This window comes from Lucilia cuprina, chromosome 3, assembly GCF_022045245.1.
Source record: "Lucilia cuprina isolate Lc7/37 chromosome 3, ASM2204524v1, whole genome shotgun sequence".
Classification (NCBI taxonomy): domain Eukaryota; kingdom Metazoa; phylum Arthropoda; class Insecta; order Diptera; family Calliphoridae; genus Lucilia; species Lucilia cuprina.
The window spans coordinates 39,423,470-39,440,121 of NC_060951.1; positions in this window are offsets into that span (position 1 = coordinate 39,423,470).

The window sequence follows — 16,652 nt, forward strand, 5'->3', positions numbered from 1 at the left end:
ATTATTGTCTTTATTATGCGGCTGGTTATGATTGTCCTTTTTTGTCTGACTCGTGTAGTTTGTCCTTTTGTTGTAATTTCCATTAGTCTTTTTTTTTACTGTTATAATTGTATTTTATTATTTTGGTCTAGTTTTAGTTTTAATTTAGTTTTTTAAAATTTATTTATTTTGTTTAAATAAAACAATTGCTAATGTATTTTTAGTGGTTATTAAGGGATTTAGCAATTATTGACTGACGGTCTATTAATGATTTTTTAATAGAGGGATTAAGGGATTAACTAATATGAATTAAATAAGTTTATTATATTGATATTGAATTTTTTATAGTTTATAATATTTATTATAGTTTATAATTTGAATATTTTTATAATTTCTAAGCACGTGGATAATGCGTACTTCAATTATGCTTGCTTGATATAGTTATTCATATTTTAACCACTATAGAAGGGAGAGTATTATGCGTTTGTAGGTCCAAAAATATTGGACCTACACCCACCTTAAAGTATACCAATCGGCTCAGAATCATTTTCTGAGTCAATTTCGCTATGTCCGTCCGTCCGTCTGCCTGTCTGTTCTTCCGTCTGTCTGTGTTTTCATGTAAAGCTTTTGCGAACGCTACAGATCCTAACTATCAAAATTGTTTTGATGAAAAACGAACGCTATTAAAAATGGTTCAAATCGGTTCATTATTTCGATATGTTCGTCTATTTGTGTGTCCGTGTATAGCACGCTACATATTGTAATTTTCAAGATTTGATGAAAAACGAACGCTATTAATAATGGATGAAATGACTAGAGTAGGGTATCATATGTTCGTCCATGACCGTTTATACATTCATACTTGTATTTTTTGTTAGAAATGTTTATGATCATTAAGTTTTTTTTTCTAAAAAATCTGATAATCGTTTTAATTTTCTTTCGAAAACTTTGTTATCATTTTAGTTTTCATTAAAATATTTAATGATCATTTTAGTGTTTATTTCAAATCGTTTTAGTTCATTAGAACTTTTCAAAATCGTTTCAGTTCTCTTTATAAAATTTATAATCATGAAGTTTTGTTTAGAAAATTTGACAATCGTGAAGTTTTCTTTAGAACATTTTATGATCTTGAATTTTTTTTTAGAAAAATTTAAGATCGTTTAAAATTTGAAATCATATGAGATTTTAAATTCTGTTTAAAAAGTTTGCAGAGTAATTTCATAAGAATTTTTCATTTCGAAATTATTTTTTTTTTGAAAATTTGAACATCCTTTTAGTTTTTCTCTGAAAGTTTTATAATATTTTTATATACAATTTTATAATCATTTGCAGTTTTTTCAAGAGAATTTTATGATCGTTTCAGTTCTCTTTAAAATTTTTTATAATCTTGTAGTTTTCTTTAATAAATTTGAAGAGTTTTCTTTCGAAAATCATTTCAGATCATTAAGTTTTTTTTGGAAAGTTTGTTAAAAAAATTCTCGTTCAGGTTATATTTTTTTATTTTGACACCTTTTCATTAGAATATTTTATGATCATAAAGATTTTTTTAAAAAATTGTATTATTAGTTTTCTTTGAAAATTTTATAATTGTTTCATTTTATTATAGAATTTTGTGAGCATTTTGGTTTTTTTCTACAGAATTTTAAGATTTTAAAGTTTTGTTTAAGAAAATTTTGTGTTCATTTCGTGTTTTTTTTTTTAGAAAATTTTACGATTATTGAGTTTTGGAAAGTTTGTTAAAAATCTCTCGATTGTCAAGGTTTCATTCCAATATTTGTCGCTCGTTACCTGTTTTTCAAAAAATCGATCTCCTATAAAGGTTTTGGAAAAGTTTGACGATCGTCAAGTTTTCTTTAGACTTTTTATGTATATTTAGGCTTTCTTTAGTAAGCTTAATGATCTTTAGGATTTATTACAAAAAAATATTAACTTGCAGTTATCTTTATTTAATTTAATGATCTTTTCAGTATTCTTAGAAAATATGATGATCAACTTTCACTTTTCTTTAATCAATTAATGATCGTTTCGGTTTTCATTAGTTTTCTTTAGAAATGATCAGAAATGTTTTTTGGAATGTTTGTGGAGAAAATTTCTCGATCGAAATTTTTTAGAGAATTTGATGATCGTTTTCGTTGGCTTTCAAAAATATGATGATCGTTTTCATTATGAAGTTTAAAAATCGTTTCAGGAATACTTCAAACTCATTTATATAAAATTTAATCGTGTTATTAGTGTTTATAAGTTAATTTTGATCTTGAAGTCATATTCTGAAGGATATTTTTTTCATTAGAAAAATTGGGAGTTTTGTTATTTAAAATTCCTAAAAACTCTATTCGTATGGGGGCTAGGCGAAGTAGTTGACCAATTTCAATTATTTCTATTTTCGTCCTTTTGCTCAATTTCTTGGACACACATACAGACGGACATGAATCGCCCCAGAAAGTGATTCTAAGTCCATTGGTAAACTTAAAGATGGTATTATAAACATCAATGCAAGCCTCGTCACATAATATTGGTGTAGGGTATAAAAATATATATTTTCTGATGCATAAGTGTATGTAAATGAAGCTGTATTGTTTTCATTATTTCTTTATTATTGTAAAAATGTACGTATGTATGTATATGTGTTATGTACGACGTACATACAAATGTATATATTTGCCAAGGTTTATTCCTGTCATATTTTTAAATCTTCCATATTTATTTTGTCATAAAACAAGTGTGTTTGTTTTTTAAGAGTTTTTGTTTATTTTTTGTTTAAATTTTATATGTTTTTGTCTGCGGTTAATTAACCATCATTTTAAAGTGACATCTAAAGATGTCAGTAAAAGATTTTAAATTAAAGTTAAACAATTTTTCAAAAACAAAATTAATTGTTTTTCTATTTGACTTATTTTCTGACAAACTTTGATTTGGCAAAGGCAGTTAATATTGTTTATACTTAATGCGTTTTTTTATTTTATTTGACAAATTTATTAAAAAGTTTCTTAAAAATTTTCAAATAATAAGTACTAAATTATGTTAGATTTATTTTCACAGAGTTGTCATAACAAATTGAAAGAATTTACAAAAGAGGATCTCTAGAATATCAATAATTAACCCTAGATGCGGTTTAACTTAGTAGACATAATACTTAAATCTTTTAAAAAATAGAATTTTCTTTTTTTAATTCAACAAATTGTTGAATTGTTAAAATAATTTTTTGCTTAAAACTCTTCTATTAAAATAATATTTATCTAGACATTTTCCTATGAAATTAATAATTTTATTAAATATTTCATAACAATTCTTTAAACATTTTATTTGTTTTTTTTCTTTCGGTTTTTATTGTTGCATTAAATTTTAATTTACTACTAAATTAAAACAATCAAAATAAATTAAATATTTATAAAATTTTATTTTTAATTAAATTCATTACGGTTGACAAAATTATTGCATTAATTTATATTAAAAAAAATCATAGATAAAATACTTTTTTGTCTCTCATATCCACATGATGCCATCACAACAGCAATACAAATGAAACATATTAAAATGGTATAGAACAGGGAAGGGAATTTTACAAAATTTGTTTACAAAAAATAAAACTAAAATAGAAATTTTTTCTATTATTTTGACAAAAAAGTTTTTTTTTTTTTAAATTATCAAGTTTTCTTTCAGAATTTGAAGCATTTATATCAGAATTTGATAGTCTTTAAGTTCGATCTAGTTTTCTTTACATAGAGAATTGGTTTCTTTAGAATTTTATGATCGCTCATTTTTCTTAGATATTTCTTTTAGAGAATTGTTTAAATTTGAAAATAGTTTGGTTTTCTTTAGAAAATTTGATGATCGTTTCTATTTTTCTAGAAAATTTAATTATCGTATCAGTTTTCTTTGCAAAATTTATCTATTGTATAGTTTTTTTTTTAGAAAATTTCATTATATTTTTTTAATTTAGTATTTTCTTTAAAATCGATTTTCTTTGATCGATCATCAACATCAGTTATTTAAAATTGATCTTATTTTTTTTTAATTTATGATTGCCTAGTTTTGATGATCTTCAGGTTTTCTTTAAAACATTTGGTGATCATTAAGCTTTTTTAAACCTATTTGATAATCGTCAAGTTTTCTTAAAAAAATTTAATAATCGTCAAGTTTTTTTTTAGAAAATTTTATGTTCAACAAATTTTTGATCATTAAGATTGCTTTAAATAAACTTGATAATCGTCAAGTTTTCTTTAATCAATTTGACGATCATTTAGCCTTTTTCGGAAAATTTGATGATCGTCAATTTTTTTTTAATTTGATGATCTTCAATTAAACTTGCTTTTTTTAATTTGGTGATCATTATGTTTGCTTTAGAAAATTTAATGATCTTCAAGTTTTTTTAAAGCAATTTTGTGATCATGAAGTTTTCTTTAGAAAATTTGGTGATCAATCGTCCAGTTTTTTATAAATAAAAATTTGGTGATCATTAAGTTTTCTTTATAAATTTTCTGATTATCAAGTTGCTTTTGGACAATTTAATATTCTTCAAGTTATCTTTAAACAAAAATTTGATGATCTTTAACTTTTCTTTTAACAGTTTGGTGAACATTATGTTTTCTTTAGAAATTTTAATGATCTACAAGTTTATTTAGATAATTTGATGATCTTTAAGTCTTTATTAAAACACATGGTGATTATTAAGCTCTTCTTTTTTTTTAGCAAATTCGATGATCTTGTTTTCTTTAGAAATTTTTGTGATCATCAAATCTTTTTTTAATTTTTTAACTTTATGATCGTCGGTGTTTCTTTATAAAATTTGTTGATCGTTGAGTTTTTTCTACAAATTTTGATGATCGTTATGTTTTCTCTACAAAATTTGATGAACGTCAGTAGTTCTTTATAAAATTTGAATATCGCCAAGTTTTCTCTAAAGTGTTGATTATAGTGAAATTTTTTTATAAAATGTTATGATCGTCAGCGTTTCTTTACAAAATTTGTTGATCGTCAAATTTAGTTTTTAACAACTTTATGATCTTTCCAAGTTTTTCTTACAAAACTAAATTATCGTAAAATTTTCTTTTAAAACATATTTATTTCTGATTTAAAAATTGTATCCGATATTCTCTTTTAAAAGAAAATTTATTTAATATTTTCTATAGATTTTTTGAACACAAACTGTCCATCTCTGCTCTAAAATTTAATAAAATTTTATTATTTAAATGCTTAAATGCTGCTCTCTTAAGGGTAATTAAAATATTCATAAATAATTGAATTTGTCAAACATCAAAAGTGTTAAAAAGTAAAATCGAATACTTAATTTAATAAATTAGCACTTTTAACAAGACTTTGATATAGTTTTTTTATATTTGTTTTAAATATTGTTATATTTTTTGGATTTGTTTAGAGATTTATCAAAAAATATTTTAGTTTTATCAAAAAGTGATAAATGTGAAAAATTTTTTCATCAAATTTAAATCCACATGGCAAAATTTTTAAAGTAAATGTTTTTATCCAGCATTTTTGAAATATCACTAATGCTCTTATAACAATACGATAATAATATTACAAATATTACTGACATTATTGTCCAAATTTAGCCAAATACTAAAAACCAATAAGAGCAAACTTTTAAGCTTCAAATATGATGACAGGAAAATCCATTAACTTTTCTACTAACATTTGGTTACATTTAGTTCATTATGTACATATATTTATATTTTATTTTTTCCTTTGTACCAAGAAACCCCTTTAATGTTACCACAGCATTTTTAAAGATTTAGAAAAGTTGAAGTTCATAACAGAAAGAATGAAAAAAGTGCTGAAAAGATAAAATAATCGTACAACATTGATTTCAAATTTCAATTTGTTTCAATGATAATTTGTTTTTTGGAGGTAAAGAAAGGAAACCAATTTGTTGATAAGATTTTTGTTGGATTATTATTACTTTATTACGATCATGTATTGTTGAAATTCAATGGATTATAATGAATTTTAATAATATATTAAGGTACTTTGTTTTTTTTCTCTTTTTCGAGGGGGAAAAGTATTAAAAGGGTAAAATGTATAGGATGAATATGAGATTTATATATTTAAATATATTAAAGTTTTAAGCTTTAGTTAAAAAGCTTACGTGGTCAGTAAGGTATAGGATGAACATGAGATTTATATATATTTAAATATATTAAAGTTTTAAGCTTTAGTTAAAAAGCTTACATGGTCAGTAAGGGGTAGGTTCAATTATGAACAGATCCTAATATTGTTTTTCAGGGGTCCACTTGTATGGAGGTTATGTGAAAACGTGGACCTATATTACCTTTTCAATGCCATACAATCCTTAGGAAATATTTGTGACGGACGGACATAGTTAAATCGTCCTAGAATATAATAAGGACCCAGAATATATATATACTTTTATGATAAAATCAATATACCCCTCATCTTTTTTGATAATGGGTATGAAAAGCTGTAGCCAATCGCTAAAGCTTTTTCTAAAGTCATTGGCTAACGATTTTCTTTAGAAAATGCTAATGGCTATAGCATTTTGTAGAAAAGCTAAAGCTTTTCCATAGAAAAAGTTAATGGCTAAAGCTTTTCTGCAGGAAAAGCTAATGGCTAAAGCTTTTCTATAGAAAAAGCTAATGGCTAAAGCTTTTCTGCAGGAAAGGCTAATGGCGAAAGCTTTTCTGTAAATAATGCAAATGACCAAGCTATTCTACAGGAAAGTGCTATATGCAATGACTAAAGGTTTTCTAAAGGAAAGTGCTATAGCTAATGGCTAAAGCTTTTTTAAAGAAAAAAAGCTATAACCAATGGCTAAAGCTTTTCTAAAGAAAAAAAGCTATAGCCAATGGCTAAAGCTTTTCTAAAGAAAAAAAGCTATAGCCAATGGCTAAAGTTTTTCTATAGAAAACAAGTATGGTCCTGGGACCAAAAGAATAGTATGTGACAAATTAAATCAAATTATCTTTAGAATTTCGACATGTAGCTTGCGCAAGACAGACGGACAGACATAGCTAAATTGACTCAGAAAGTGATTCTGAGACAATTGGTATACTTTATGTTTGGTGTAGGACCAATGTTTGTTGGTAAGCTACAGCTAGCCAAAGGCCAAAGCTTTTCTATAGCAACAAGCCATGATATAAACAAAAGCTCTTCTATTTCCAAATTTTTTTAATTATTATATTTTTTTTCTTTATATAAATAAACTCCTTTAACACAACATCTTAATTTCATTCATTATCTTCTAAAAAAACATTTTGCTGACACCTAATTTAATTTATTACATTTGTATGTTTCGAAAAGAAATCTCTTAATAATTCTATTCAATTTATTTGTAGCTATAGATACTCTCAGATACAACGAAAAAAAATGCAAACAATTTATTTGTATACGACTAGATTATATTTCACTGCATAATAATTAATTCATTTGTGTAAATTAATAATATTTTCTGACGCCCATAAGTTCCATGAATTTTTCATTTAAATTCAAGTATTTCAACTACTTTCTTGTGTTACAATTTATTTGCGTTTCTTTTTTTCTTTTGGTTTTGATTTATTAAATCACAGATGCTTAAGGTATTCAAGTCACAGTTATGAATGAGAAAAAAGCAAATATTTTCAATAGCAAACGCAATGAAGTGAAAAAAAGATGTGAGAAAAAGAATAATTGCAGAAATACTGCTTAATTTATAGGCATTAATTAAAGTAGAAAGTGTGAATAAGGACAACACTTATTTTAACGGTCAAGGTAATAAGATGTTTAAGTGGAGAAAATATACATTTTCTCAAAATTAAAAATTTTAGAAACAAATCAATCCCTTTTTATTAAGATTCGAAAAATTTTTTTCTCATTTGCCAAATTCTACTAAGACTTTAATTAAAATCCATGATACTTGCTCATACATTTATAGTGAAAACTCTTTCATTTTTTCATTCCTGCTCAGACTGTTAGACGACACCATCATTATCACTGTTAGTTTTTCACGTCTGCAGTAACAGGAAATTCGAAGTCATAAAATAGTTTTGCATTTAGCCAGAGTTTTTAATTGCATTTTCTTTGTAGCTTATTTTGCTGTAACATTTTAGTTTAGCTTTCATTTCTCTGTTCAAAGTAATTTATTGCATTTTAAAAAGGAAAATGTTCAAGTGTCATTGTGGTACGATGTAACGGATGCGAAAAGAGTTCAAATTACAACAAAATTCTTTATTTTAAAATTTTCTTAAAATGCAAAAAAACAAAGTTTCTTTTTAGTAAATTTTTTAAATAATTTAGGTAATCATTATGCTTTCTTTAGACATTTTAATAATAATTAAGTTTACTTTAGAAAATTTTATGATCTTAAAATTTTTTTTAAAATTTATAATTTTCAAGCTTGCTTTTTCAAAAGTTAATGATCTTCAAGTTTTCATTAAGCAAAATTTGAGATCATAATTAAAAAAATTGTATCATCATCAAGTGTTCTATAAATTTGATGTTTGTCAAGTTTTTTATTGAAAATTTTATGTTATGATCATCAATTTTTTCTATAGAATGTTTTATGATCGTCGAGTTTTCAAAAGAAAATTATATGATCTTCAAGTTTTCTATAGAAAATTTTATGATCATCAAGTTTTCATTAAAAAATTTTATGATCGTCAAGTTTTCTTTCCAAAAAAAGTTTTATGATCATCAATTTTTTTCTATAGAAATTTTTATGATCATTTTTTATACACCTACACCACTTTAGTGAGAATGGTTAATATCGGTCCATTATTTCACCTCATACAACTGAACCCCCGAATAGGGCTTGTAAACTTTGTAATCAAACTACAGGTCCCAATTTTGGAGATTATTCAATGAAATTTTCCACATGATCTTCTATGGTACCATAGACCGCCAAATAGCGCTTTTAAGTTCATAATTTTAATATGCACGTACCTCGACAAAAAGCTGCAAAATCAAATTCTATACTAGACTTGATCCCCACACATTCTATAATTATAGGGCCTCATATGACCCTAGCCCCCATTAAAATTTCACAATTTTATTCAACAATAAGTATGAATATTTGAGGCAGGGTACAATTCAACTTAAATGCTTTATTATGACAACAAAAAGTTGTAGGGTATTATATGGTCGGACTCGCCCGACTATAACTTCTTACTTGTTTTTTCTATAGAAATGTTTTATGGTCAAGTTTTCTATGGAAAATTAGAAAATTTCGTGATCGTCAAGTTTTCTTTAAAAAAGTTTTATCATTTTCAATTTTTTAAAAATTTCATTTTCAATTTTTTCAAAATTAAATTCCTTAAGGTTTTTCAACATAAATTTAATGATCGTGAAGTTTTTTGAAGATTGTCAAATATTTTTTTTTAGAAAATTTTGAATTGTCAAGATTTTTTTTAGAAAAATTGACAATAATCAACTCTTTTTAACAAATTTGTATGATCAGCAGTTATTTAAAAAATTTTAATCTTATGTTTTGTATAAAAAATTTGATGATCGTCAAGTTTTCTTCAGCAATTTTGATAAACAACATGTTTTTTATATAATTTTCTAAATTAAAAAAAAATCTATAGAAAACAAGATGATCTTTATGTTATCTTGAGACATTTTGATGATCGTCAAGTTGACTTTAGAAAATATAATGATCATCAAGTGTTCTTTAATCGTTTCAGTTTTCCTTAGAAACTTTAAACATTTTAAGGGTTTTTTTGAACATTTTATGATCTTTAGATCTTCTATAGAAAATTATATGCTCAACAAGTTGTTCTAAAAAATATAAAGTATTATTTTAATTTAAGATTCCAATTTTGTTTAGAATATATTAATATATGATTTTTTTTTAAATATTGTAGCCTTCAATTTTACTTTAGAAAATGTGCTGATCGTCTTTTGTAAGTTTTTTTTTTTAATTTTATCATTTGATTTCTTTTACAAAATTCTTTAGAACTTCTGATTATGAATTTACTTTACGTTTAGGAAATTTCAGTAAATTTGAATTTACTTAAAAATTTTTCTAAAAAAATAAAATTTATTTAAAATACATTGTTTCAGTTTACACCCACTGTGCAGATTTTTTAATGTATTTTTAGTATTTTTTGTCTTGTTTTCAGTATGTTCTTTGTCTTCAATTTTCATCGAGCTTAAATTTCTTTAACAAGTTTCTATATTTTCAAAACGTTACTTTAGATATCATATAAAAAATAGCATTTTCCAGTACAAGAAAAAAAGAAAAACTTTTACTAGCATTTCATTTGGGTTTTCATTTTTGTGCCAAATCATGCTCTAATTTAATTGAGTCTTTTTAGTAAATTTTATAAAAAAACGAAAAAATGTAGTGAAAAACTTAATGACCTGCATGCAAAATCATGTTGGAAAAGCAAATAGAAATACTACTCAAAGCTAATTACATTTTTAAAATAAAGATATTTTTTCCATTTTAGCCACCACTGCGCTATGTGCAATAGAATGATATTTTAGGAAAACTTTAAAATGAGAACACGTATTTTCTGCAAACACAAAAGTCATTGTCTACTAATGGCATACTCTAGAGTAGTGAATGTGTTCTTTTGTCTGATGAGTGAATTTCATCATAAATTTTTAATGTCAACATTTTGACTTTTCAATTTTCAAAAAAAAAAAAAAAAAAAAAAATTCCTTAAAAATACAACATTTGATTATTATGGTTGTCTGTTAGCAACTCCTTAGGACTACTCACTCTAGTTACCAGACATCTATCTGTACATGTTTCCTAAAAGTGACAGGTGAATTTATCAAAATTTTAAAATTTCTTTCTTTATTTAACATTTATTTAATGAGAAAGACAAATAAAATGTTTATGATTAAAACGAAAAAATAAATGAATGTGTGTGTGTAATGGCCCAAAAAAATAAAGCGCAGAATTCTTGAAAATAATGCATTCACATTCATAATTTTGTTAATAAGACACAATTGAGTTGTTATTATATTTATTTGATTTTTTTATATTGTTTTTGTTTTTATTGTTTATATGAATTTTAAACTTGACGCATAACGATTAAATTATATTCTATACACAGACATTGGAAATTATTATGTCTATTTAGATGAATTATTTTACATAATTTATTTTTAAAGAATACTTTTAGTTTATGATTTTAAAAATGAACTTTGATTTTTTTTCATAGAAAAAATAACATTCCATTTCTTCTAAAAGCCATAGATATCTGATCTGATTATGTCTGCAAGATGTTGTAGACAACAGTGTTCATACATAAATGTCATATTTGTAAACTTATCAAAATTTATTAAAGTTTAAGATTTAATATTTTTTTTTTTTGATTTATAATAATCTTAAAAAAAATATAGCAGAGAATCTAGAAAGGAAGAGGATGACATATTCTTCTTATTGCTTAAATTTTTTTCCCAATTTGTTTATTTTTAAAATCCTTCAGATCCATAAACATATTGACATTTTATCATCAATAAATAAATCTATGTACATAGAGCAATGCAAATAAATAAAATATTCCTAAATAAATTGATTGATTTAAATGTCAATGTCTATTCTATATCCGGACAAATATAGAAATGTTTTTAACAAGTTATCAATAATATTATGAGTTTAAATAAATATAAAGAAATTTTTGATCAACACATTTTCTAAACAAAAACTTGTGGGCAACAAACAACACCCTCGACGATCAATAAATTTAAAGAAAACATGACAATCAACAAAATTTTTTTAGAAAATAACTTGATGATCGTCAAACAACAAACAATTCTAAGGAAAACAACAAAATATTCTAAGGAAAACTTAATGATTACCAAATTTATTCAAACTTGATAATCGCAAAATTTAGTGAAAGAAAACTTGAAGATCACTAAATCTTTTAAAGAAAACATAATGATCACTATATTTATTCAAACTTGATGATCGCCAAATTTTGTGAAAGAAAACTTAATGATCACTAAATCTTTTAAAGAAAACTTAATGATCGTCATTTTTTTTAAACGAAAATTTCAAAGAAAACTTAATTATTAACATCATTTTTGAGAAAACATGATGATCACTAAATCGTCTAAAGAAAACTTGATGATTACCAAATTTTCTTAAGAAAACTTCATAATCATAAAATTTTATAAACTTCATGATCACCGAATTTTAAAATAGAAACTTGATAATCAGTATTTTTAAAAGCCTTCATGATCAATAAATTTTTTTGAAGGAAACTAGATGATCACCATTTTTTTAAAGAAAACTAATGATCAAAAAATAAATTTTCTTAATAATAGTTGATGATCACTAACTTTTCTGAAGTAAACTCTATGATCAAGAAAATATTGTGAAGAAGACTTCATGTTCATTTAACTAATTTAAAGACACTGATTTTTCTATAGAAAATTGTTGATGATCACGTGATGATCACCAAATTTTCTGAAGTAAACTCGATGATTAAGAAAATACTGAAAGCAGACTTGATGATCACAAGAAAAAGACAAATTCTGGGACACATCTTGGGACTCTGTAGAATGTTGTACGTCAACGTCTTTTGGAAACTAATTTTCTACAGAAAACTAATGGGTCATGGTCCACGTTGTAGGCTATTGATTAGGCATGTGTATTCTTCACGTAAAGATCCATAAACTCCACGGTTTTTCGGATTAAGAGCAAAACTTAATAGAAACATTTCTCACGACTCCTTGAACATATTTTTAGAATTTCGTCACATTCAGTACTATAGTTCTTGTGGTTATCGATTACGAACAAACATTACTCTTTAATTTATATAGATTATTCCAATCCAACTTTTGGGACACATTTTTTTGGACGTTCTAAAGAATAATATCTATCCATTAACTATTTATGTTTTCTAATTCCATAGGCGTATGAGTAATATTCAATAACACTAATAATATAAATTAAAATCACTCATACTACTTGTTTTCCCCTTTGAAACTTTTGCATAAAACAAAGTAAAAAAATCTTAAGAAAACTTTTCTTTAGCAATTAAATTTAAGAAAAAACAAGTATTTACATTTTTTTTATTACAAACAACATAAAAATAAAATTAAAAGATTTTCCAAATGAAACGTGACAATTCCAAAACAAGCTGAGTGGCCACTTTGCCAAATGACACGAAAATAAATCAATAAAAATAATAGTGAAAGTTTACGACTGCTTGCAATTAGAAATTGTAAATTATATCAATTTTTATATTTTATAGTAATATCTTTGAAAACTGTTGAGAATTTATTTATTATTTTATGTTTTTGTAACATTTAATAGTATTAAAATGAAAATATCTTATTTATTTGCAAAATCTTTTGCACGTGGTTGTTTTTTGTTTTTGTTTTGGACCCCGTAACTTTTTTTCTACTAGATAGAATTTCAAATTTGAAAAATATTTAATAAAAAACACTTGATACCAACCGCAATTGATTTGTGGTCTCTTCTAAATACGTATTAGAAAAAAAATAACACATGCTTGACGCAACACCCACAAACAATCATAATTCATCCATCATATAAGTAATACACAGACATTCATTTATTCATTTATTTTTTATATAAAGAAAAAAATAATAATAACATAGACATACTCAGACTCTATACAAGTATGGCAGATATTGTAGCAAACAAACCATCAATAAATACTTTAAAAAAATCACTGACTCGTAATAATTGTCTAGTTACGTAGAAATTTTGTTGAAAATATTTTAAAATTATCTCAAGAATTAAATTAATATTTTATATTAACTAAAAGCAAAGATATCAGTTGAAATGGTGAAGGGGGAAAAATCTCATTCTGTCTCAATAAGAGAAAAAAGTTTCTATAGAAAATCATTGTTTCAACAACAAGATTTTAGAAAATCAATTCCAACAGTTAGGACGAAAAGATTTTCTATAGAAAATCAATGTCCCAACAATTTTGACAAAAGGATTTTCTATAAAAAATCAATGACAAATGATTTTCTATAGAAAATCAATGACAAAAGGATTTTCTATAGAAAATCAATGTCAAAACAGTTGGGATAAAAGGATTTTTTATAGAAAATCAACAGTTGGAACGAAGAGATTTTTATAGATCAATGTCCCAGCAGTTGGTGTGGATACATACTTTGTAATTTATAAATTATAACAGTAATATTATTATCATGTTATCTATGAAAATTCTTTTTAAAATATTTTTCATTATAACATAATAATTAATTTATGTTAGAATTCAAAAAAAAAAAAAAAACACACAAAATATAATAATTTTAACTTTTTTAATAAATAATTTAATAAAAATATTTTCTATAGAAAATCAATGTCCCAATACATGACGCAAAAAGATTATCAGTCGAAAGTCAATGTCCCAAGAGTTGGAACGGAAAGATTTTCTATAGAAAGTTAATGTCCAAAAAGATTTTCTATAGAAAATCAATGTCCCAAGAGTTGGGTTAAAGTGAATTTGTATAGAAAGTCAATGTTCGAACAGTTGGGACGAAAAGAATTTCTACAGTTCCCAACAGTTGGGACGAAAGATTTTCTATTTTTTTACTTCAGAATATTTGATGGAAATGAAGTGTTCTTCAACAATTTTCTTTAGAAGAATCAGTGCCTCTAGTTTTGTCACAGAATTAGTTAAATGAGCTCAAGTCTTCTTTACAATAAATTCTTGATCATTGAATTTTTTATGCAGTTTTCTTAAGAAAGTTTAGTGATCATGAAGTTTTCTTTGAACAATTTGGTGATCATCGACTTTTCTTTAGACGATTTAGTGATCGTTATGTTTTCTCAAAAAATTTTGTTAATCATTAAGTTTTTTCTGAAATAATAGGTTATAATCAAAATTTCTTTTTAACAATATTGACGATCTTTAAGTTTTCATTAAAATATCATTAAGTTTTCTTTCACAAAATTTAGAGATTATCAAGTTTGAATAAATTTGATGATCATTAAGTTTTCCATAGAATATTTTTTTGTTGATCAACATGTTTTCTTTAACAAACATTGTTGATCATCATGATTTTTTGAGAAGACTTAGTGATCTTTAAGTTTTCTTTTTAAAATTTCTTTAAAAAAATGTTGATCATTAAGTTTTCTTTAAAACAGTTCGTGATCGTCAAGTTTTTTTTTTAGAAAATTTGGCTATCAAGTTCACTTGAATAAATTTGGTGATCAGTATGTTTTCCTTAGAATATTTTGTTGCTCATCAGGTTTTGTTTAAAAAACTTGTCGATCACCAATGTTTCTTTAAAACATTTTGTTGATCATCATGTTTTCGTTAACAAAAATTTTTTATCAGTAAGAATTCTTTAAAAGACTTAGTGATCATTATGTTTTCTTTAAAAAATTGACGATCAAGAAATTGAAAATGGGACACAAAGATTTTCTATAGAAAATCAATGTTCCAAAATTTGGAGAGAAAAAATGTTCTATAGAAAATTATTGTTGGGAATAGTAAATCAATCAATGCTGGGAATAGTTAAAAATAGAAAATCAATCAATGTCCAAATAGTTAGCATTAAAAAATATTTCCTTTTATTTCGAATTTATAAATCATTATTTGAAGAGTTCTAGAGAAATGTTTTTGTCCCATGTTTGTGTTTATTAGACTTTGAATGGAAAAAGATACTTTGATTGTTTCTTTATTACAATTTTCGTTTTATTTGTTTTTATTCGTGAAGAAAGTTTAATGATTGATTGACCGACTGACTACGCATAGACTGACCAACAAACAAATCCAATAAAAACCATAGACAAAGATTTATTTCACCACAAGATATAAGGGAGGGATTGCTTAAGTTGATTCGATTTAAAAGTCTTTAATGATAAATACTTTAAAAACATTTACTCATATTTTCCTCATGCCTTTGGAAGAGAAATAACTGACAGTGAACTAGTTACGTGACTGATTATTTAAAGACAATTTTGTTATTCTACTTGCATGAGGTCTAATTTTTAATAAATTTTGTATTAATTCATTCTTTTTTTAAGCTTTAAAAGCATTCCTACTTATAGATACAATAGCAGTAAAATTTATTGAACTGAAAGATCAAGCATTCATTCATACATTTATTTATTCATTCATTCATTCATTATTACCGAAAATTTGTAAATGATTTTTAAAACACTAACTTTCCAACTTTTGTTGTTGTTAGTATTTGGTATGTAATTTGAGTGTCGTCTGCTTGTCAAACTGTTGACAGTTTTATTTCGTGCATTCAAAACAAAACGAACCAATTGAACAAAAAAAAAAAAAAAAACAGCAAAAAGTCCAAATGTGAAATGTTTGCAAAAACACAATGGCAATTGTGTTAATCGATGAAAAAAAGTTGCAATAAAATGTTTGCTCACTCACATAAATAACATTGTTTGCTATTCTTTTGTTTCTGTCTATGTGATTTAGTAGAACAAATTATTTTTCTACTAAATTAAAGATGTGTTATAAAAGTGTTTAAATATTTTTGTTTATTTGAACAGAAAGTGAAATTTGATTTATTATTAAAGTTTTAAAACGAAAATCTTTTCGTCCATACTGTTGCGACATTGATTTTCTATAAAAAATATTTTCATCCCAAATGTTGGAACATTGTTTTTTTATGGAATCTTTTCGTCCCAACTGTTGGGACATTTATTTTCTATAGAAAATTTTTTGTCCCATCATTTGGGATATTATTTGAAAATTGTTTCGTCCCATTTATTGGGACATTGATTTTCTTTAGAAAACCTTTTCGTCCCAACTGTTGGG